The 24,900-nt window shown below is 36.7% G+C and overlaps 1 protein-coding gene across 2 annotated transcripts in view; it reads right to left on the bottom strand.

The window, feature by feature from the left end:
• LOC114345343 (uncharacterized) overlaps positions 1–24,900 on the bottom strand; it is a 1,044,574-nt gene that overhangs the window by 911,721 nt on the left and 107,953 nt on the right. The gene's annotated exons all lie outside the window — the stretch shown is intronic.

Here is a 24,900-nt window from a genome sequence, read left to right as displayed (position 1 = left end):
TTTTTCTGGATGTGTGTCATTTCTACAAATAACCTTTTCTGTTCATTTTTCACCCTCTCTAAGATTGACGCTTGTGAAAAATTAAATGTATGATTTAGATTAATTGAGTGATCTGCTAATGCACAAGCTTGCGATTTTTTTGTATTAATATCACTTCTGTGGGAAATTATTCTGCTGTGTAATGTCCGAGATGTTTCTCCTATATAAACTTTATCGCAGTCTGAGCAAGGTATTTGATACACAACTTTTGAACTTTCCTTAGTCGTAAGTGGATCTTTAGTTTTGGTGTATAAATGTGCTATAGTTTTAACGTTTCTGGTAGCAATTTTTATGTTTTCGAGTCCTTTAAATAATTTGAGAAGTTTTGGTGTTAAGAATGGAATATAAGGTAAAGATCCAAATGTTTGTGGTGTTGTTGGTACTAAGGTGTCGATTGTTGGGCTAGTGTTTCTTTCTTGGCTTGCCATATTCACTGTGGGTGGTTTTTTATTGTTGGTATTGTCAATCAATGTGATGGAAGCTGGAGAGGTAGCAGTACTAAAAATTAATTTATTAAGTAGTCCTACTGGATAAGAGTTTTCCATTAATATGTTTTTTAGTCTCTTCAAACTCTTTTCTCTATATGTTGGATGAGATATTTTTATTACTCGACTTTTTAGTCCCAAAATTAATTTTATTTTTGTTCTTGTAGGATGTTCAGAATAGTAATTTATGAATCTATTGCTAGAAATCGGTTTTCGATACCATTCTGTTTTGAGACTATTATCTTGAGTGCGATGGACTAGCATATCCAGAAAAGGGAGACTGTTGTTTTGTTCTCTTTCTGCAGTGAACTGTAGTTGGCTACATTGGTTGTTGAAAATATTTAAAACCTCATTTATTTTATCATTGGGTACTGCTAGGATCAAATCATCTACAAATTCCATTCTTAACACCAAAACTTCTCAAATTATTTAAAGGACTCGAAAACATAAAAATTGCTACCAGAAACGTTAAAACTATAGCACATTTATACACCAAAACTAAAGATCCACTTACGACTAAGGAAAGTTCAAAAGTTGTGTATCAAATACCTTGCTAAGACTGCGATAAGGTTTATATAGGAGAAACATCTCGGACATTACACAGCAGAATAATTTCCCACAGAAGTGATATTAATACAAAAAAATCGCAAGCTTGTGCATTAGCAGATCACTCAATTAATCTAAATCATACATTTAATTTTTCACAAGCGTCAATCTTAGAGAGGGTGAAAAATGAACAGAAAAGGTTATTTGTAGAAATGACACACATCCAGAAAAATAGAAAATGTATAAATAGAAAGTCAGATATAGACAAATTAAGTAACATTTATTGTTACATATTAGCATATCAACAAACATTTGACACAACATCATAATCTGATTTTATATCGTACATTCCACCATTAAAAATTCATTTTATGCTGGTAGACACATTGACTGGACTAATTTACTTTACATCAATCAAATTAATAACTGTAATTATAAAAAAAACTATTGTTACTGGTTTTGCTTTCCTTCTAAAGAAATGGTATACACTTCATACATGTTGAACAACGAACCATGGACACAACATAATGTAATAGATTGACTAAAATTATTTAAATATTTTAATATGTGTGTGATTGTCCTTCTAGTAAAGTTTCAACTTTTTCAACCAATCTCAACGACTAGTGAGTAAACAAAATATACATTGTAATTACTTAATTTTTATATTTATAAATTTTGTAGATGTCTTGAAAAAGAATTAAATATAATTCTAAAGCTTGACAGTAAGTCAAAGAGTTTTCTTTGTCTTGTGGGCCAAATAAACTGACTGCATCCTCAAGAGTCACTACTTGATATATAAATCTACAGTCAAGAATACCACCATCTTATATTTTACAAATGGGGTTTTTTGAGAACATCCAAATGCGGTATGGACTTACTCAGGTTGGATTACTCAAACAATGGGCCAAGTTTAATATCAAGTTAGCTACTTTACGAAACAGGCAAATATTCCTTCTGAAATGTAGAAAACATCACATCTTTCCGAAGCACATAAAGAACAGTATGGTTAATGTAAATAATTTATTACATCATAGAGGAGGCAAAACAGGTAACAAAATACAAAGTTTTAATTCTAATATTAAGAAACAAATATTAAATCTTGAAATTAGTTCCACAATATCGGACATAAAATATTTTGAAAAACAATTAGCAAATATTAAATCTAAATTAGGCCAGTCAATGCCAAAGCATATTATTGATGAATATAATAGACGGCAAAAAAATAAAATATAATATCCATTATAATTGCATAAAATGCCAAAATATAAATAAATTCCAAAAATTAAAAAAATTGACAATTTTGCCATGGTTAAATTTCAAGAGAAATGGTTTCATAACTTAACTAATGTAGAATTTCCATTTAACATTAAAAAGTTTTTAGCCTTAGGACCGAAATTTTGTCTTTTTCCTAATCTTAGAGATTTTAAATTATCTGACTTGTTGTCTGATATAGAACAACTAATTGCAAAATTTGACACTAATAACAAAGATATGTTTCGGTCAAAAAAGCACAAACATTATAACAAACTATTTGCATAAAACAAACAATAGTAATCATTTCTTTAATGACTTGTTCTGTGAAGCAAAAAGATTTTTAATTAAGAATCCAGAATTATACATTCTCCGCAGTGATAAAGGTAACATAACTGTTGCAATGTACAAGGACGATTATACAAATAAAAGTCAATCTTTGTTAAATGATGTTAAGTATTATAAACAACTCACAAATGATCCAACATGTACATTGCAACAAAAATCAAACAAGCTTGTATCTAAATTAGCGAATAATGGCAACATCTCTGCTAGTGAATCAAAATCATTAAAAATTTACAATTCAGTAGCTCCACGTTTCTACGCATTGCCAAAAGTACATAAACCCACTCTTTCAATGAGACCAATAATCTCTTCAATAGATTCCCCCAATAGTAAGTTAGCGAATTTTATTACAACAATTTTAACAAATGCATACAATTTCAACAACGATATAGTAATTAAAGATTCTTTTGTTTTTAGTAACTTCATAAATAATAAAAAAATCCCAGAAACATACATTTTAGTAAGTTTTGATGTGGTATCTTTGTATACCAATATTCCGTCTTATTTAATTCTAAACAGCATAGAAAAACACTGGAATGAGATCCAGGCACATTGCACATTAAATTTAAATTCATTAAAAGAAATATTATATTTCATATTTGATACCAACATCTGTAAATTTAATAACCGTTATTACAAACAAACAGCAGGCACTCCTATGGGAAGCTCATTATCGCCAATCATGTGTAATTATGCTCTTGATGATCTCATTGAAGAATGTTTAAAAATAATACCTTTTCATATTCCATTTGTCAAACGTTTTGTAGATGATTTGATCCTAGCAGTACCCAATGATAAAATAAATGAGGTTTTAAATATTTTCAACAACCAATGTAGCCAACTACAGTTCACTGCAGAAAGAGAACAAAACAACAGTCTCCCTTTTCTGGATATGCTAGTCCATCGCACTCAAGATAATAGTCTCAAAACAGAATGGTATCGAAAACCGATTTCTAGCAATAGATTCATAAATTACTATTCTGAACATCCTACAAGAACAAAAATAAAATTAATTTTGGGACTAAAAAGTCGAGTAATAAAAATATCTCATCCAACATATAGAGAAAAGAGTTTGAAGAGACTAAACAACATATTAATGGAAAACTCTTATCCAGTAGGACTACTTAATAAATTAATTTTTAGTACTGCTACCTCTCCAGCTTCCATCACATTGATTGACAATACCAACAATAAAAAAAAAACACCCACAGTGAATATGGCAAGCCAAGAAAGAAACACTAGCCCAACAATCGACACCTTAGTACCAACAACACCACAAACATTTGGATCTTTACCTTATATTCCATTCTTAACACCAAAACTTCTCAAATTATTTAAAGGACTCGAAAACATAAAAATTGCTACCAGAAACGTTAAAACTATAGCACATTTATACAACAAAACTAAAGATCCACTTACGACTAAGGAAAGTTCAAAAGTTGTGTATCAAATACCTTGCTCAGACTGCGATAAGGTTTATATAGGAGAAACATCTCGGACATTACACAGCAGAATAATTTCCCACAGAAGTGATATTAATACAAAAAAAATCGCAAGCTTGTGCATTAGCAGATCACTCAATTAATCTAAATCATACATTTAATTTTTCACAAGCGTCAATCTTAGAGAGGGTGAAAAATGAACAGAAAAGGTTATTTGTAGAAATGACACACATCCAGAAAAATAGAAAATGTATAAATAGAAAGTCAGATATAGACAAATTAAGTAACATTTATTGTTACATATTAGCATATCAACAAACATTTGACACAACATCATAATCTGATTTTCTATCGTACATTCCACCATTAAAAATTCATTTTATGCTGGTAGACACATTGACTGGACTAATTTACTTTACATCAATCAAATTAATAACTGTAATTATAAAAAAACTATTGTTACTGGTTTTGCTTTCCTTCTAAAGAAATGGTATACACTTCGTACATGTTGAACAACGAACCATGGACACAACATAATGTAATAGATTGACTAAAATTATTTAAATATTTTAATATGTGTGTGATTGTCCTTCTAGTAAAGTTTCAACTTTTTCAACCAATCTCAACGACTAGTGAGTAAACAAAATATACATTGTAATTACTTAATTTTTATATTTATAAATTTTGTAGATGTCTTGAAAAAGAATTAAATATAATTCGAAAGCTTGACAGTAAGTCAAAGAGTTTTCTTTGTCTTGTGGGCCAAATAAACTGACTGCACCCTCAAGAGTCACTACTTGATATATATATATATATATATATATATATATATATATATATATATATATATATATATATATATATATATATATATATATATATATATATATATGAAACAAGGAGAGGTTAGCGCGAGTTAATAAACATCGGCATGGCTCGCAATAAGTATGAAAAACAAAATATGCTCAAGGTGGAATGCAACCATAGACACGTGTTTCTGACTTATTAGTCGTCATCAGTATGATATAGCTAAACAGGAGCAATGCAACCAATTTGTGGCTATAATGTTAGAAGACCCTCAGGATTCGAGAGCAACAACTAACAAATCCACGGAGGAAGCTACAGCTACCTGAGGCAAGGAATGCCAAACGTTTAGAACGTTTTAAACAATCAAACAAGGAGAGGTTAGCGCGAGTTAATAAACATCGGCATGGCTCGCAATAAGTATGAAAAACAAAATATGCTCAAGGTGGAATGCAACCATAGACACGTGTTTCTGACTTATTAGTCGTCATCAGTATGATATAGCTAAACAGGAGCAATGCAACCAATTTGTGGCTATAATGTTAGAAGACCCTCAGGATTCGAGAGCAACAACTAACAAATCCACGGAGGAAGCTACAGCTACCTGAGGCAAGGAATGCCAAACGTTTAGAACGTTTTAAACAATCAAACAAGGAGAGGTTAGCGCGAGTTAATAAACATCGGCATGGCTCGCAATAAGTATGAAAAACAAAATATGCTCAAGGTGGAATGCAACCATATACACGTGTTTCTGACTTATTAGTCGTCATCAGTATGATATAGCTAAACAGGAGCAATGCAACCAATTTGTGGCTATAATGTTAGAAGACCCTCAGGATTCGAGAGCAACAACTAACAAATCCACGGAGGAAGCTACAGCTACCTGAGGCAAGGAATGCCAAACGTTTAGAACGTTTTAAACAATCAAACAAGGAGAGGTTAGCGCGAGTTAATAAACATCGGCCTGGCTCGCAATAAGTATGAAAAACAAAATATGCTCAAGGTGGAATGCAACCATAGACACGTGTTTCTGACTTATTAGTCGTCATCAGTATGATATAGCTAAACAGGAGCAATGCAACCAATTTGTGGCTATAATGTTAGAAGACCCTCAGGATTCGAGAGCAACAACTAACAAATCCACGGAGGAAGCTACAGCTACCTGAGGCAAGGAATGCCAAACGTTTAGAACGTTTTAAACAATCAAACAAGGAGAGGTTAGCGCGAGTTAATAAACATCGGCATGGCTCGCAATAAGTATGAAAAACAAAATATGCTCAAGGTGGAATGCAACCATAGACACGTGTTTCTGACTTATTAGTCGTCATCAGTATGATATAGCTAAACAGGAGCAATGCAACCAATTTGTGGCTATAAAGTTAGAAGACCCTCAGGATTCGAGAGCAACAACTAACAAATCCACGGAGGAAGCTACAGCTACCTGAGGCAAGGAATGCCAAACGTTTAGAACGTTTTAAACAATCAAACAAGGAGAGGTTAGCGCGAGTTAATAAACATCGGCATGGCTCGCAATAAGTATGAAAAACAAAATATGCTCAAGGTGGAATGCAACCATAGACACGTGTTTCTGACTTATTAGTCGTCATCAGTATGATATAGCTAAACAGGAGCAATGCAACCAATTTGTGGCTATAATGTTAGAAGACCCTCAGGATTCGAGAGCAACAACTAACAAATCCACGGAGGAAGCTACAGCTACCTGAGGCAAGGAATGCCAAACGTTTAGAACGTTTTAAACAATCAAACAAGGAGAGGTTAGCGCGAGTTAATAAACATCGGCATGGCTCGCAATAAGTATGAAAAACAAAATATGCTCAAGGTGGAATGCAACCATAGACACGTGTTTCTGACTTATTAGTCGTCATCAGTATGATATAGCTAAACAGGAGCAATGCAACCAATTTGTGGCTATAATGTTAGAAGACCCTCAGGATTCGAGAGCAACAACTAACAAATCCACGGAGGAAGCTACAGCTACCTGAGGCAAGGAATGCCAAACGTTTAGAACGTTTTAAACAATCAAACAAGGAGAGGTTAGCGCGAGTTAATAAACATCGGCATGGCTCGCAATAAGTATGAAAAACAAAATATGCTCAAGGTGGAATGCAACCATAGACACGTGTTTCTGACTTATTAGTCGTCATCAGTATGATATAGCTAAACAGGAGCAATGCAACCAATTTGTGGCTATAATGTTAGAAGACCCTCAGGATTCGAGAGCAACAACTAACAAATCCACGGAGGAAGCTACAGCTACCTGAGGCAAGGAATGCCAAACGTTTAGAACGTTTTAAACAATCAAACAAGGAGAGGTTAGCGCGAGTTAATAAACATCGGCATGGCTCGCAATAAGTATGAAAAACAAAATATGCTCAAGGTGGAATGCAACCATAGACACGTGTTTCTGACTTATTAGTCGTCATCAGTATGATATAGCTAAACAGGAGCAATGCAACCAATTTGTGGCTATAATGTTAGAAGACCCTCAGGATTCGAGAGCAACAACTAACAAATCCACGGAGGAAGCTACAGCTACCTGAGGCAAGGAATGCCAAACGTTTAAAACGTTTTAAACAATCAAACAAGGAGAGGTTAGCGCGAGTTAATAAACATCGGCATGGCTCGCAATAAGTATGAAAAACAAAATATGCTCAAGGTGGAATGCAACCATAGACACGTGTTTCTGACTTATTAGTCGTCATCAGTATGATATAGCTAAACAGGAGCAATGCAACCAATTTGTGGCTATAATGTTAGAAGACCCTCAGGATTCGAGAGCAACAACTAACAAATCCACGGAGGAAGCTACAGCTACCTGAGGCAAGGAATGCCAAACGTTTAGAACGTTTTAAACAATCAAACAAGGAGAGGTTAGCGCGAGTTAATAAACATCGGCATGGCTCGCAATAAGTATGAAAAACAAAATATGCTCAAGGTGGAATGCAACCATAGACACGTGTTTCTGACTTATTAGTCGTCATCAGTATGATATAGCTAAACAGGAGCAATGCAACCAATTTGTGGCTATAATGTTAGAAGACCCTCAGGATTCGAGAGCAACAACTAACAAATCCACGGAGGAAGCTACAGCTACCTGAGGCAAGGAATGCCAAACGTTTAGAACGTTTTAAACAATCAAACAAGGAGAGGTTAGCGCGAGTTAATAAACATCGGCATGGCTCGCAATAAGTATGAAAAACAAAATATGCTCAAGGTGGAATGCAACCATAGACACGTGTTTCTGACTTATTAGTCGTCATCAGTATGATATAGCTAAACAGGAGCAATGCAACCAATTTGTGGCTATAATGTTAGAAGACCCTCAGGATTCGAGAGCAACAACTAACAAATCCACGGAGGAAGCTACAGCTACCTGAGGCAAGGAATGCCAAACGTTTAGAACGTTTTAAACAATCAAACAAGGAGAGGTTAGCGCGAGTTAATAAACATCGGCATGGCTCGCAATAAGTATGAAAAACAAAATATGCTCAAGGTGGAATGCAACCATAGACACGTGTTTCTGACTTATTAGTCGTCATCAGTATGATATAGCTAAACAGGAGCAATGCAACCAATTTGTGGCTATAATGTTAGAAGACCCTCAGGATTCGAGAGCAACAACTAACAAATCCACGGAGGAAGCTACAGCTACCTGAGGCAAGGAATGCCAAACGTTTAGAACGTTTTAAACAATCAAACAAGGAGAGGTTAGCGCGAGTTAATAAACATCGGCATGGCTCGCAATAAGTATGAAAAACAAAATATGCTCAAGGTGGAATGCAACCATAGACACGTGTTTCTGACTTATTAGTCGTCATCAGTATGATATAGCTAAACAGGAGCAATGCAACCAATTTGTGGCTATAATGTTAGAAGACCCTCAGGATTCGAGAGCAACAACTAACAAATCCACGGAGGAAGCTACAGCTACCTGAGGCAAGGAATGCCAAACGTTTAGAACGTTTTAAACAATCAAACAAGGAGAGGTTAGCGCGAGTTAATAAACATCGGCATGGCTCGCAATAAGTATGAAAAACAAAATATGCTCAAAGTGGAATGCAACCATAGACACGTGTTTCTGACTTATTAGTCGTCATCAGTATGATATAGCTAAACAGGAGCAATGCAACCAATTTGTGGCTATAATGTTAGAAGACCCTCAGGATTCGAGAGCAACAACTAACAAATCCACGGAGGAAGCTACAGCTACCTGAGGCAAGGAATGCCAAACGTTTAGAACGTTTTAAACAATCAAACAAGGAGAGGTTAGCGCGAGTTAATAAACATCGGCATGGCTCGCAATAAGTATGAAAAACAAAATATGCTCAAGGTGGAATGCAACCATAGACACGTGTTTCTGACTTATTAGTCGTCATCAGTATGATATAGCTAAACAGGAGCAATGCAACCAATTTGTGGCTATAATGTTAGAAGACCCTCAGGATTCGAGAGCAACAACTAACAAATCCACGGAGGAAGCTACAGCTACCTGAGGCAAGGAATGCCAAACGTTTAGAACGTTTTAAACAATCAAACAAGGAGAGGTTAGCGCGAGTTAATAAACATCGGCATGGCTCGCAATAAGTATGAAAAACAAAATATGCTCAAGGTGGAATGCAACCATAGACACGTGTTTCTGACTTATTAGTCGTCATCAGTATGATATAGCTAAACAGGAGCAATGCAACCAATTTGTGGCTATAATGTTAGAAGACCCTCAGGATTCGAGAGCAACAACTAACAAATCCACGGAGGAAGCTACAGCTACATGAGGCAAGGAATGCCAAACGTTTAGAACGTTTTAAACAATCAAACAAGGAGAGGTTAGCGCGAGTTAATAAACATCGGCATGGCTCGCAATAAGTATGAAAAACAAAATATGCTCAAGGTGGAATGCAATCATAGACACGTGTTTCTGACTTATTAGTCGTCATCAGTATGATATAGCTAAACAGGAGCAATGCAACCAATTTGTGGCTATAATGTTAGAAGGCCCTCAGGATTCGAGAGCAACAACTAACAAATCCACGGAGGAAGCTACAGCTACCTGAGGCAAGGAATGCCAAACGTTTAGAACGTTTTAAACAATCAAACAAGGAGAGGTTAGCGCGAGTTAATAAACATCGGCATGGCTCGCAATAAGTATGAAAAACAAAATATGCTCAAGGTGGAATGCAACCATAGACACGTGTTTCTGACTTATTAGTCGTCATCAGTATGATATAGCTAAACAGGAGCAATGCAACCAATTTGTGGCTATAATGTTAGAAGACCCTCAGGATTCGAGAGCAACAACTAACAAATCCACGGAGGAAGCTACAGCTACCTGAGGCAAGGAATGCCAAACGTTTAGAACGTTTTAAACAATCAAACAAGGAGAGGTTAGCGCGAGTTAATAAACATCGGCATGGCTCGCAATAAGTATGAAAAACAAAATATGCTCAAGGTGGAATGCAACCATATACACGTGTTTCTGACTTATTAGTCGTCATCAGTATGATATAGCTAAACAGGAGCAATGCAACCAATTTGTGGCTATAATGTTAGAAGACCCTCAGGATTCGAGAGCAACAACTAACAAATCCACGGAGGAAGCTACAGCTACCTGAGGCAAGGAATGCCAAACGTTTAGAACGTTTTAAACAATCAAACAAGGAGAGGTTAGCGCGAGTTAATAAACATCGGCATGGCTCGCAATAAGTATGAAAAACAAAATATGCTCAAGGTGGAATGCAACCATAGACACGTGTTTCTGACTTATTAGTCGTCATCAGTATGATATAGCTAAACAGGAGCAATGCAACCAATTTGTGGCTATAATGTTAGAAGACCCTCAGGATTCGAGAGCAACAACTAACAAATCCACGGAGGAAGCTACAGCTACCTGAGGCAAGGAATGCCAAACGTTTAGAACGTTTTAAACAATCAAACAAGGAGAGGCTGGCGCGAGTTAATAAACATCGGCATGGCTCGCAATAAGTATGAAAAACAAAATATGCTCAAGGTGGAATGCAACCATAGACACGTGTTTCTGACTTATTAGTCGTCATCAGTATGATATAGCTAAACAGGAGCAATGCAACCAATTTGTGGCTATAATGTTAGAAGACCCTCAGGATTCGAGAGCAACAACTAACAAATCCACGGAGGAAGCTACAGCTACCTGAGGCAAGGAATGCCAAACGTTTAGAACGTTTTAAACAATCAAACAAGGAGAGGTTAGCGCGAGTTAATAAACATCGGCATGGCTCGCAATAAGTATGAAAAACAAAATATGCTCAAGGTGGAATGCAACCATAGACACGTGTTTCTGACTTATTAGTCGTCATCAGTATGATATAGCTAAACAGGAGCAATGCAACCAATTTGTGGCTATAATGTTAGAAGACCCTCAGGATTCGAGAGCAACAACTAACAAATCCACGGAGGAAGCTACAGCTACCTGAGGCAAGGAATGCCAAACGTTTAGAACGTTTTAAACAATCAAACAAGGAGAGGTTAGCGCGAGTTAATAAACATCGGCATGGCTCGCAATAAGTATGAAAAACAAAATATGCTCAAGGTGGAATGCAACCATAGACACGTGTTTCTGACTTATTAGTCGTCATCAGTATGATATAGCTAAACAGGAGCAATGCAACCAATTTGTGGCTATAATGTTAGAAGACCCTCAGGATTCGAGAGCAACAACTAACAAATCCACGGAGGAAGCTACAGCTACCTGAGGCAAGGAATGCCAAACGTTTAGAACGTTTTAAACAATCAAACAAGGAAAGGTTAGCGCGAGTTAATAAACATCGGCATGGCTCGCAATAAGTATGAAAAACAAAATATGCTCAAGGTGGAATGCAACCATAGACACGTGTTTCTGACTTATTAGTCGTCATCAGTATGATATAGCTAAACAGGAGCAATGCAACCAATTTGTGGCTATAATGTTAGAAGACCCTCAGGATTCGAGAGCAACAACTAACAAATCCACGGAGGAAGCTACAGCTACCTGAGGCAAGGAATGCCAAACGTTTAGAACGTTTTAAACAATCAAACAAGGAGAGGTTAGCGCGAGTTAATAAACATCGGCATGGCTCGCAATAAGTATGAAAAACAAAATATGCTCAAGGTGGAATGCAACCATAGACACGTGTTTCTGACTTATTAGTCGTCATCAGTATGATATAGCTAAACAGGAGCAATGCAACCAATTTGTGGCTATAATGTTAGAAGACCCTCAGGATTCGAGAGCAACAACTAACAAATCCACGGAGGAAGCTACAGCTACCTGAGGCAAGGAATGCCAAACGTTTAGAACGTTTTAAACAATCAAACAAGGAGAGGTTAGCGCGAGTTAATAAACATCGGCATGGCTCGCAATAAGTATGAAAAACAAAATATGCTCAAGGTGGAATGCAATCATAGACACGTGTTTCTGACTTATTAGTCGTCATCAGTATGATATAGCTAAACAGGAGCAATGCAACCAATTTGTGGCTATAATGTTAGAAGGCCCTCAGGATTCGAGAGCAACAACTAACAAATCCACGGAGGAAGCTACAGCTACCTGAGGCAAGGAATGCCAAACGTTTAGAACGTTTTAAACAATCAAACAAGGAGAGGTTAGCGCGAGTTAATAAACATCGGCATGGCTCGCAATAAGTATGAAAAACAAAATATGCTCAAGGTGGAATGCAACCATAGACACGTGTTTCTGACTTATTAGTCGTCATCAGTATGATATAGCTAAACAGGAGCAATGCAACCAATTTGTGGCTATAATGTTAGAAGACCCTCAGGATTCGAGAGCAACAACTAACAAATCCACGGAGGAAGCTACAGCTACCTGAGGCAAGGAATGCCAAACGTTTAGAACGTTTTAAACAATCAAACAAGGAGAGGTTAGCGCGAGTTAATAAACATCGGCATGGCTCGCAATAAGTATGAAAACAAAATATGCTCAAGGTGGAATGCAACCATAGACACGTGTTTCTGACTTATTAGTCGTCATCAGTATGATATAGCTAAACAGGAGCAATGCAACCAATTTGTGGCTATAATGTTAGAAGACCCTCAGGATTCGAGAGCAACAACTAACAAATCCACGGAGGAAGCTACAGCTACCTGAGGCAAGGAATGCCAAACGTTTAGAACGTTTTAAACAATCAAACAAGGAGAGGTTAGCGCGAGTTAATAAACATCGGCATGGCTCGCAATAAGTATGAAAAACAAAATATGCTCAAGGTGGAATGCAACCATAGACACGTGTTTCTGACTTATTAGTCGTCATCAGTATGATATAGCTAAACAGGAGCAATGCAACCAATTTGTGGCTATAATGTTAGAAGACCCTCAGGATTCGAGAGCAACAACTAACAAATCCACGGAGGAAGCTACAGCTACCTGAGGCAAAGAATGCCAAACGTTTAGAACGTTTTAAACAATCAAAAAAGGAGAGGTTAGCGCGAGTTAATAAACATCGGCATGGCTCGCAATAAGTATGAAAAACAAAATATGCTCAAGGTGGAATGCAACCATAGACACGTGTTTCTGACTTATTAGTCGTCATCAGTATGATATAGCTAAACAGGAGCAATGCAACCAATTTGTGGCTATAATGTTAGAAGACCCTCAGGATTCGAGAGCAACAACTAACAAATCCACGGAGGAAGCTACAGCTACCTGAGGCAAGGAATGCCAAACGTTTAGAACGTTTTTAAACAATCAAACAAGGAGAGGTTAGCGCGAGTTAATAAACATCGGCATGGCTCGCAATAAGTATGAAAAACAAAATATGCTCAAGGTGGAATGCAACCATAGACACGTGTTTCTGACTTATTAGTCGTCATCAGTATGATATAGCTAAACATGAGCAATGCAACCAATTTGTGGCTATAATGTTAGAAGACCCTCAGGATTCGAGAGCAACAACTAACAAATCCACGGAGGAAGCTACAGCTACCTGAGGCAAGGAATGCCAAACGTTTAGAACGTTTTAAACAATCAAACAAGGAGAGGTTAGCGCGAGTTAATAAACATCGGCATGGCTCGCAATAAGTATGAAAAACAAAATATGCTCAAGGTGGAATGCAACCATAGACACGTGTTTCTGACTTATTAGTCGTCATCAGTATGATATAGCTAAACAGGAGCAATGCAACCAATTTGTGGCTATAATGTTAGAAGACCCTCAGGATTCGAGAGCAACAACTAACAAATCCACGGAGGAAGCTACAGCTACCTGAGGCAAGGAATGCCAAACGTTTAGAACGTTTTAAACAATCAAACAAGGAGAGGTTAGCGCGAGTTAATAAACATCGGCATGGCTCGCAATAAGTATGAAAAACAAAATATGCTCAAGGTGGAATGCAATCATAGACACGTGTTTCTGACTTATTAGTCGTCATCAGTATGATATAGCTAAACAGGAGCAATGCAACCAATTTGTGGCTATAATGTTAGAAGGCCCTCAGGATTCGAGAGCAACAACTAACAAATCCACGGAGGAAGCTACAGCTACCTGAGGCAAGGAATGCCAAACGTTTAGAACGTTTTAAACAATCAAACAAGGAGAGGTTAGCGCGAGTTAATAAACATCGGCATGGCTCGCAATAAGTATGAAAAACAAAATATGCTCAAGGTGGAATGCAACCATAGACACGTGTTTCTGACTTATTAGTCGTCATCAGTATGATATAGCTAAACAGGAGCAATGCAACCAATTTGTGGCTATAATGTTAGAAGACCCTCAGGATTCGAGAGCAACAACTAACAAATCCACGGAGGAAGCTACAGCTACCTGAGGCAAGGAATGCCAAACGTTTAGAACGTTTTAAACAATCAAACAAGGAGAGGTTAGCGCGAGTTAATAAACATCGGCATGGCTCGCAATAAGTATGAAAAACAAAATATGCTCAAGGTGGAATGCAACCATATACACGTGTTTCTGACTTATTAGTCGTCATCAGTATGATATAGCTAAACAGGAGCAATGCAACCAATTTGTGGCTATAATGTTAGAAGACCCTCAGGATTCGAGAGCAACAACTAACAAATCCACGGAGGAAGCTACAGCTACCTGAGGCAAGGAATGCCAAACGTTTAGAACGTTTTAAACAATCAAACAAGGAGAGGTTAGCGCGAGTTAATAAACATCGGCATGGCTCGCAATAAGTATGAAAAACAAAATATGCTCAAGGTGGAATGCAACCATAGACACGTGTTTCTGACTTATTAGTCGTCATCAGTATGATATAGCTAAACAGGAGCAATGCAACCAATTTGTGGCTATAATGTTAGAAGACCCTCAGGATTCGAGAGCAACAACTAACAAATCCACGGAGGAAGCTACAGCTACCTGAGGCAAGGAATGCCAAACGTTTAGAACGTTTTAAACAATCAAACAAGGAGAGGTTAGCGCGAGTTAATAAACATCGGCATGGCTCGCAATAAGTATGAAAAACAAAATATGCTCAAGGTGGAATGCAACCATAGACACGTGTTTCTGACTTATTAGTCGTCATCAGTATGATATAGCTAAACAGGAGCAATGCAACCAATTTGTGGCTATAATGTTAGAAGACCCTCAGGATTCGAGAGCAACAACTAACAAATCCACGGAGGAAGCTACAGCTACCTGAGGCAAGGAATGCCAAACGTTTAGAACGTTTTAAACAATCAAACAAGGAGAGGTTAGCGCGAGTTAATAAACATCGGCATGGCTCGCAATAAGTATGAAAAACAAAATATGCTCAAGGTGGAATGCAACCATAGACACGTGTTTCTGACTTATTAGTCGTCATCAGTATGATATAGCTAAACAGGAGCAATGCAACCAATTTGTGGCTATAATGTTAGAAGACCCTCAGGATTCGAGAGCAACAACTAACAAATCCACGGAGGAAGCTACAGCTACCTGAGGCAAGGAATGCCAAACGTTTAGAACGTTTTAAACAATCAAACAAGGAGAGGTTAGCGCGAGTTAATAAACATCGGCATGGCTCGCAATAAGTATGAAAAACAAAATATGCTCAAGGTGGAATGCAACCATAGACACGTGTTTCTGACTTATTAGTCGTCATCAGTATGATATAGCTAAACAGGAGCAATGCAACCAATTTGTGGCTATAATGTTAGAAGACCCTCAGGATTCGAGAGCAACAACTAACAAATCCACGGAGGAAGCTACAGCTACCTGAGGCAAGGAATGCCAAACGTTTAGAACGTTTTAAACAATCAAACAAGGAAAGGTTAGCGCGAGTTAATAAACATCGGCATGGCTCGCAATAAGTATGAAAAACAAAATATGCTCAAGGTGGAATGCAACCATAGACACGTGTTTCTGACTTATTAGTCGTCATCAGTATGATATAGCTAAACAGGAGCAATGCAACCAATTTGTGGCTATAATGTTAGAAGACCCTCAGGATTCGAGAGCAACAACTAACAAATCCACGGAGGAAGCTACAGCTACCTGAGGCAAGGAATGCCAAACGTTTAGAACGTTTTAAACAATCAAACAAGGAGAGGTTAGCGCGAGTTAATAAACATCGGCATGGCTCGCAATAAGTATGAAAAACAAAATATGCTCAAGGTGGAATGCAACCATAGACACGTGTTTCTGACTTATTAGTCGTCATCAGTATGATATAGCTAAACAGGAGCAATGCAACCAATTTGTGGCTATAATGTTAGAAGACCCTCAGGATTCGAGAGCAACAACTAACAAATCCACGGAGGAAGCTACAGCTACCTGAGGCAAGGAATGCCAAACGTTTAGAACGTTTTAAACAATCAAACAAGGAGAGGTTAGCGCGAGTTAATAAACATCGGCATGGCTCGCAATAAGTATGAAAAACAAAATATGCTCAAGGTGGAATGCAATCATAGACACGTGTTTCTGACTTATTAGTCGTCATCAGTATGATATAGCTAAACAGGAGCAATGCAACCAATTTGTGGCTATAATGTTAGAAGGCCCTCAGGATTCGAGAGCAACAACTAACAAATCCACGGAGGAAGCTACAGCTACCTGAGGCAAGGAATGCCAAACGTTTAGAACGTTTTAAACAATCAAACAAGGAGAGGTTAGCGCGAGTTAATAAACATCGGCATGGCTCGCAATAAGTATGAAAAACAAAATATGCTCAAGGTGGAATGCAACCATAGACACGTGTTTCTGACTTATTAGTCGTCATCAGTATGATATAGCTAAACAGGAGCAATGCAACCAATTTGTGGCTATAATGTTAGAAGACCCTCAGGATTCGAGAGCAACAACTAACAAATCCACGGAGGAAGCTACAGCTACCTGAGGCAAGGAATGCCAAACGTTTAGAACGTTTTAAACAATCAAACAAGGAGAGGTTAGCGCGAGTTAATAAACATCGGCATGGCTCGCAATAAGTATGAAAACAAAATATGCTCAAGGTGGAATGCAACCATAGACACGTGTTTCTGACTTATTAGTCGTCATCAGTATGATATAGCTAAACAGGAGCAATGCAACCAATTTGTGGCTATAATGTTAGAAGACCCTCAGGATTCGAGAGCAACAACTAACAAATCCACGGAGGAAGCTACAGCTACCTGAGGCAAGGAATGCCAAACGTTTAGAACGTTTTAAACAATCAAACAAGGAGAGGTTAGCGCGAGTTAATAAACATCGGCATGGCTCGCAATAAGTATGAAAAACAAAATATGCTCAAGGTGGAATGCAACCATAGACACGTGTTTCTGACTTATTAGTCGTCATCAGTATGATATAGCTAAACAGGAGCAATGCAACCAATTTGTGGCTATAATGTTAGAAGACCCTCAGGATTCGAGAGCAACAACTAACAAATCCACGGAGGAAGCTACAGCTACCTGAGGCAAAGAATGCCAAACGTTTAGAACGTTTTAAACAATCAAAAAAGGAGAGGTTAGCGCGAGTTAATAAACATCGGCATGGCTCGCAATAAGTATGAAAAACAAAATATGCTCAAGGTGGAATGCAACCATAGACACGTGTTTCTGACTTATTAGTCGTCATCAGTATGATATAGCTAAACAGGAGCAATGCAACCAATTTGTGGCTATAATGTTAGAAGACCCTCAGGATTCGAGAGCAACAACTAACAAATCCACGGAGGAAGCTACAGCTACCTGAGGCAAGGAATGCCAAACGTTTAGAACGTTTTTAAACAATCAAACAAGGAGAGGTTAGCGCGAGTTAATAAACATCGGCATGGCTCGCAATAAGTATGAAAAACAAAATATGCTCAAGGTGGAATGCAACCATAGACACGTGTTTCTGACTTATTAGTCGTCATCAGTATGATATAGCTAAACATGAGCAATGCAACCAATTTGTGGCTATAATGTTAGAAGACCCTCAGGATTCGAGAGCAACAACTAACAAATCCACGGAGGAAGCTACAGCTACCTGAGGCAAGGAATGCCAAACGTTTAGAACGTTTTAAACAATCAAACAAGGAGAGGTTAGCGCGAGTTAATAAACATCGGCATGGCTCGCAATAAGTATGAAAAACAAAATATGCTCAAGGTGGAATGCAACCATAGACACGTGTTTCTGACTTATTAGTCGTCATCAGTATGATATAGCTAAACAGGAGCAATGCAACCAATTTGTGGCTATAATGTTAGAAGACCCTCAGGATTCGAGAGCAACAACTAACAAATCCACGGAGGAAGCTACAGCTACCTGAGGCAAGGAATGCCAAACGTTTAGAACGTTTTAAACAATCAAACAAGGAGAGGTTAGCGCGAGTTAATAAACATCGGCATGGCTCGCAATAAGTATGAAAAACAAAATATGCTCAAGGTGGAATGCAACCATAGACACGTGTTTCTGACTTATTAGTCGTCATCAGTATGATATAGCTAAACAGGAGCAATGCAACCAATTTGTGGCTATAATGTTAGAAGACCCTCAGGATTCAAGAGCAACAACTAACAAATCCACGGAGGAAGCTACAGCTACCCGAGGCAAGGAATGCCAAACGTTTAGAACGTTTTAAACAATCAAACAAGGAGAGGTTAGCGCGAGCTAATAAACATCGGCATGGCTCGCAATAAGTATGAAAAACAAAATATGCTCAAGGTGGAATGCAACCATAGACACGTGTTTCTGACTTATTAGTCGTCATCAGTATGATATAGCTAAACAGGAGCAATGCAACCAATTTGTGGCTATAATGTTAGAAGACCCTCAGGATTCGAGAGCAACAACTAACAAATCCACGGAGGAAGCTACAGCTACCTGAGGCAAGGAATGCCAAACGTTTAGAACGTTTTAAACAATCAAACAAGGAGAGGTTAGCGCGAGTTAATAAACATCGGCATGGCTCGCAATAAGTATGAAAAACAAAATATGCTCAAGGTGGAATGCAACCATAGACACGTGTTTCTGACTTATTAGTCGTCATCAGTATGATATAGCTAAACAGGAGCAATGCAACCAATTTGTGGCTATAATGTTAGAAGACCCTCAGGATTCGAGAGCAACAACTAACAAATCCACGGAGGAAGCTACAGCTACCTGAGGCAAGGAATGCCAAACGTTTAGAACGTTTTAAACAATCAAACAAGGAGAGGTTAGCGCGAGTTAATAAACATCGGCATGGCTCGCAATAAGTATGAAAAACAAAATATGCTCAAGGTGGAATGCAACCATAGACACGTGTTTCTGACTTATTAGTCGTCATCAGTATGATATAGCTAAACAGGAGCAATGCAACCAATTTGTGGCTATAATGTTAGAAGACCTATAATGGCTATAATGTTAGAACACTCGCGCTAACCTCTCCTTGTTTGATTGTTTAAAACGTTCTAAACGTTTGGCATTCCTTGCCTCAGGTAGCTGTAGCTTCCTCCGTGGATTTGTTAGTTGTTGCTCTCGAATCCTGAGGGTCTTCTAACATTATAGCCACAAATTGGTTGCATTGCTCCTGTTTAGCTATATCATACTGATGACGACTAATAAGTCAGAAACACGTGTCTATGGTTGCATTCCACCTTGAGCATATTTTGTTTTTCATACTTATTGCGAGCCATGCCGATGTTTATTAACTCGCGCTAACCTCTCCTTGTTTGATTGTTTAAAACGTTCTAAACGTTTGGCATTCCTTGCCTCAGGTAGCTGTAGCTTCCTCCGTGGATTTGTTAGTTGTTGCTCTCGAATCCTGAGGGTCTTCTAACATTATAGCCACAAATTGGTTGCATTGCTCCTGTTTAGCTATATCATACTGATGACGACTAATAAGTCAGAAACACGTGTCTATGGTTGCATTCCACCTTGAGCATATTTTGTTTTTCATACTTATTGCGAGCCATGCCGATGTTTATTAACTCGCGCTAACCTCTCCTTGTTTGATTGTTTAAAACGTTCTAAACGTTTGGCATTCCTTGCCTCAGGTAGCTGTAGCTTCCTCCGTGGATTTGTTAGTTGTTGCTCTCGAATCCTGAGGGTCTTCTAACATTATAGCCACAAATTGGTTGCATTGCTCCTGTTTAGCTATATCATACTGATGACGACTAATAAGTCAGAAACACGTGTCTATGGTTGCATTCCACCTTGAGCATATTTTGTTTTTCATACTTATTGCGAGCCATGCCGATGTTTATTAACTCGCGCTAACCTCTCCTTGTTTGATTGTTTAAAACGTTCTAAACGTTTGGCATTCCTTGCCTCAGGTAGCTGTAGCTTCCTCCGTGGATTTGTTAGTTGTTGCTCTCGAATCCTGAGGGTCTTCTAACATTATAGCCACAAATTGGTTGCATTGCTCCTGTTTAGCTATATCATACTGATGACGACTAATAAGTCAGAAACACGTGTCTATGGTTGCATTCCACCTTGAGCATATTTTGTTTTTCATACTTATTGCGAGCCATGCCGATGTTTATTAACTCGCGCTAACCTCTCCTTGTTTGATTGTTTAAAACGTTCTAAACGTTTGGCATTCCTTGCCTCAGGTAGCTGTAGCTTCCTCCGTGGATTTGTTAGTTGTTGCTCTCGAATCCTGAGGGTCTTCTAACATTATAGCCACAAATTGGTTGCATTGCTCCTGTTTATCTATATCATACTGATGACGACTAATAAGTCAGAAACACGTGTCTATGGTTGCATTCCACCTTGAGCATATTTTGTTTTTTATATATATATGTATATATTATATATATTATATGTATATATACAGGGTGGTTCATCTTATTCGCCTCGGTCTCTGTACGGAAAACCACTTGATATTTTAAAAAATTTTCTTCACAGAAATATACAGGGCCTTTAATACTACAACCTAAAAATAATGTGAATTATACAGGGTGTTCCAAAAAAGAGTGGTATATCAAAGTTATATTTTTTCTTATGGAATGCCCTATATCTGATGACATTATTGAATTGACCTTAAAAAATAAGCTATACTTTCATAAGGGTTCCCTATACCTAAATACAGGGTGTTTTGATTTATTTCGATTTTTATAGAAATGTAAGGTTTTAGAAAAAAATAAATATCTACGAATCTAAGAAGCAGTAACAAATTCTTTCTTGGATCTTAATAATAGACTATTTAGCATACTTAAACAGATGCTTATTGCAACAAAATTTTTTACAGGGTGGTCAAAATATGAGATTGTTCTATTAACAAATTCAAGCTGTAATAACTTACTTATTTTAAATAGAACACCCTGTATCTTACTAGTCTATCGCGTAGAAAATTTACTTAGCTTTCAATTTGTATTAGGGTTTCCTATACCTATCTTTTTACAGGGTGGTTAAAATATTAGATTTTTCTATTAACTGTTTAGATTGTTCTTAACTATTAAAATCTTTAAATATTTAAAAAATGAAGGGAGATAGGTATAGGAAACCCTAATAAGAATTGAAAGCTAAGTAAACTTTCTACTCGATAGACTAGTAAGCTAAAGGGTGTTCCATTTAAAATAAGTAAGTTATTACAGCTTGAATTTGTTAATAGAACAATCTAATATTTTGACCACCCTGTAAAAAGATAGGTATAGGAAACCCTAATACAAATTGAAAGCTAAGCAAATTTTCAACGCGATAGACTAGTAAGATACAGGGTGTTCCATTTAAAATAAGTAAGTTATTACAGCTTGAATTTGTTAAAAGAACAATCTCATATTTTGACCACCCTGTAAGAAATTTTGTTGCAATAAGCATCTGTTTAAGTATGCTAAATAGTCTATTATTAAGATCCAAGAAATAGTTTGTTACTGTTTCTTAGATTCGTAGATATTTATTTTTTTCTAAAACCTTACATTTTTATAAAAATCGAAATAAATCAAAACACCCTGTATTTAGGTATAGGGAACCCTTATGAAAGTATAGCTTATTTTTTAAGGTCAATTCAATAATGTCATCAGATATAGGGCATTCCATAAGAAAAAATATAACTTTGATATACCACTCTTTTTTGGAACACCCTGTATAATTCACATTATTTTTAGGTTGTAGTATTAAAGGCCCTGTATATTTCTGTGAAGAAATTTTTTTAAAATATCAAGTGGTTTTCCATACAGAGACCGAGGCGAATAAGATGAACCACCCTGTATATATATATATATATATATATATATATATATATATATATATATATATATATATAAATAGATGAAATAGAGAATGTGGAAAAATCCCCTTACGAACAATTCACACATCCACCATTTCGGGCTGGGAAAAATTTTTCGAATAGAATCAAAGATCCAAACACCAGTTCTTAGAAATGTGTTTCGCCCTCTTCAACCTCTATATATATATATATATATATATATATATATATATATATATATATATATATATATATATATATATATATATATATATATATATATATATATATGTCAAGCGATGAGTCCCGGGACATTCTAAGCGAGCTAACGATGACTTCAGGGACATTTGCTGAATTCCGGGTCTGGCCGGAATTCCTATACGTCTAATGATGACTTCCAGGACTGTCCCGGAAATCAATTTATGTATAATGCCTGCTTCCGGTACAAATCAGTTTTAAGGATCTCGCAAAAATAGTCATCAATCTAGTAGGATACTTATTTTTATGAGCTCATATAAGTTATAAATGTAAGAAAAAAATTCATTTTCTGTTCACATTTAAAATTCTCCTTTATACCCAATACTTAAAATTATAATTTCGAGTTCTAGCATCCTTGACAGTTACATGTTTCAAGTTTCGTTTTAACTAATCTTGACGACTTTATTTGTAGCTAGAGGAGAAGAGAATAAACTTGATAATGCCTATATTGTGAATACCATTTACTTATTAGGTTTAATGAACATATACGATAACGATACTCTAACTTAACCTATAATCTATGCTAGTTTAATTGATACTGAAGGCTTACAGCTCATGTTCCTTTTTGATACTATGGTCATAAAATATGGAAAAACTAAATTTGAAAAATTCGAATCATCAAAACCACAGGCTCTGCTTGATTTATGTTACAACAGTTAACACATTTTAGTTTATTATAACTGTCGGAGGGCGTATATAACTCGACCGTCCGTCGTGGGGCCCACTATCCTTAGTGGTGCTAGCAGCACCCAACCTATACGATATCATATTGGATAGGTTCATTGCAATGAACCTATGTAAGATGTTTAAATAAAATTTGTAAAAAAATTAATTATATAATATACAAAGTACAACACAATCAATATACTGAAACATGAAACGACTAGGTCAATAGTACTTATTAGTAACATAAATACTGTTTATTACTACTGCAATATAAGCCACAGGTATACAGGGTGTATAGTGTATACTATTTCATAGGGAGAGTATTGGTACCTCGTAAAGTAGAAAAGATAGGGAAATGTTGAAATCGGGAAAAAGTTGGGTATTTATGAAACAATAGTTATTTTCCTAACAAGTGCAGAAAGTCATACTTTTCCGGACGCGACTGCAGTTTGCCGAAAGACGCGAAGCGGGAGTTCGGCAAGCAGTCGAGTGCGGAAAAGAGACTTTCTGCAAGAGTTAGGAATAATATTTTTTCTATAAGTCTTTAAAAAATACCCAAATCTTAATCAATTAATTTAATTATTACGAAAATACATACACAAATGAATTCTTTGACAAGGTTGTCAAAACCAAACTTTCAATATAATTAGTTAGCATGACGACGATCTTGCTTTCCATGACGATGATCCAAAACGACTGTTATTGTCTACCGATTTGACTTTCGAATATTAAGTCAAAATAATTTTATTTCATCGAATTGTCGCGTTAATTTCATTAAAACAGGAACACAATAAGATACATTTGAAATAAAATAGTAAATAATATCTAAATATTAGTTTATTGCATGTATTATAATTATTTTAAGGCCATATTAAAATATCTACACGCGTGCGGAAAAGTAAAACGCGTGCGAAAAAGTGAAACTTTCTAAACTAAAACGCGTGCGAGAAAGTAGACATTTTTGCACGCTCGTAGAAAAATAAATTTGCTAAATCAGCATTAAGGAAACCAGATCCGTATTTAATATTTAAAAATAATTAAAAAGTCCCGTTTTCTAATGTTTGTCCTAACTCCTTTATTTCACAAAATATTTAAAAAAACACTTGAGAAATACTACATTTATACGTGTTTAGTTTTATAATACAATGTTTCGTACTTTCAGGACCACCATCGACATTCGTTTTTTAAATACGAACCTGGAAGGTAGGTAAAAGAAATAAATAAAATAAATGTCCTACGAGACGTTTTCAAGTATTTTTAATATTAATAACCAAACCATAAAATCAAAGATTCCAATGACACCAATTTGTATAGTCTACTGACTAGTGATGTTGATTATAGTTACTTTCGAGTATTCGTTACAAATCGTTACTTTTGTATAAAGTAATCATGTACAGTATTCGTCACTTTGATTACTATAATTACTTTTGTTACTTTTGCATTTGAGTACCGGTAATCATATCGAGAATCTTATTTCTCAGT

Source organism: Diabrotica virgifera, chromosome 7 (genome assembly GCF_917563875.1).
Source record: "Diabrotica virgifera virgifera chromosome 7, PGI_DIABVI_V3a".
In the NCBI taxonomy this organism is placed as follows: Eukaryota; Metazoa; Arthropoda; class Insecta; order Coleoptera; family Chrysomelidae; genus Diabrotica; species Diabrotica virgifera.
This window is presented reverse-complemented; position numbering and strand designations above follow the sequence as displayed.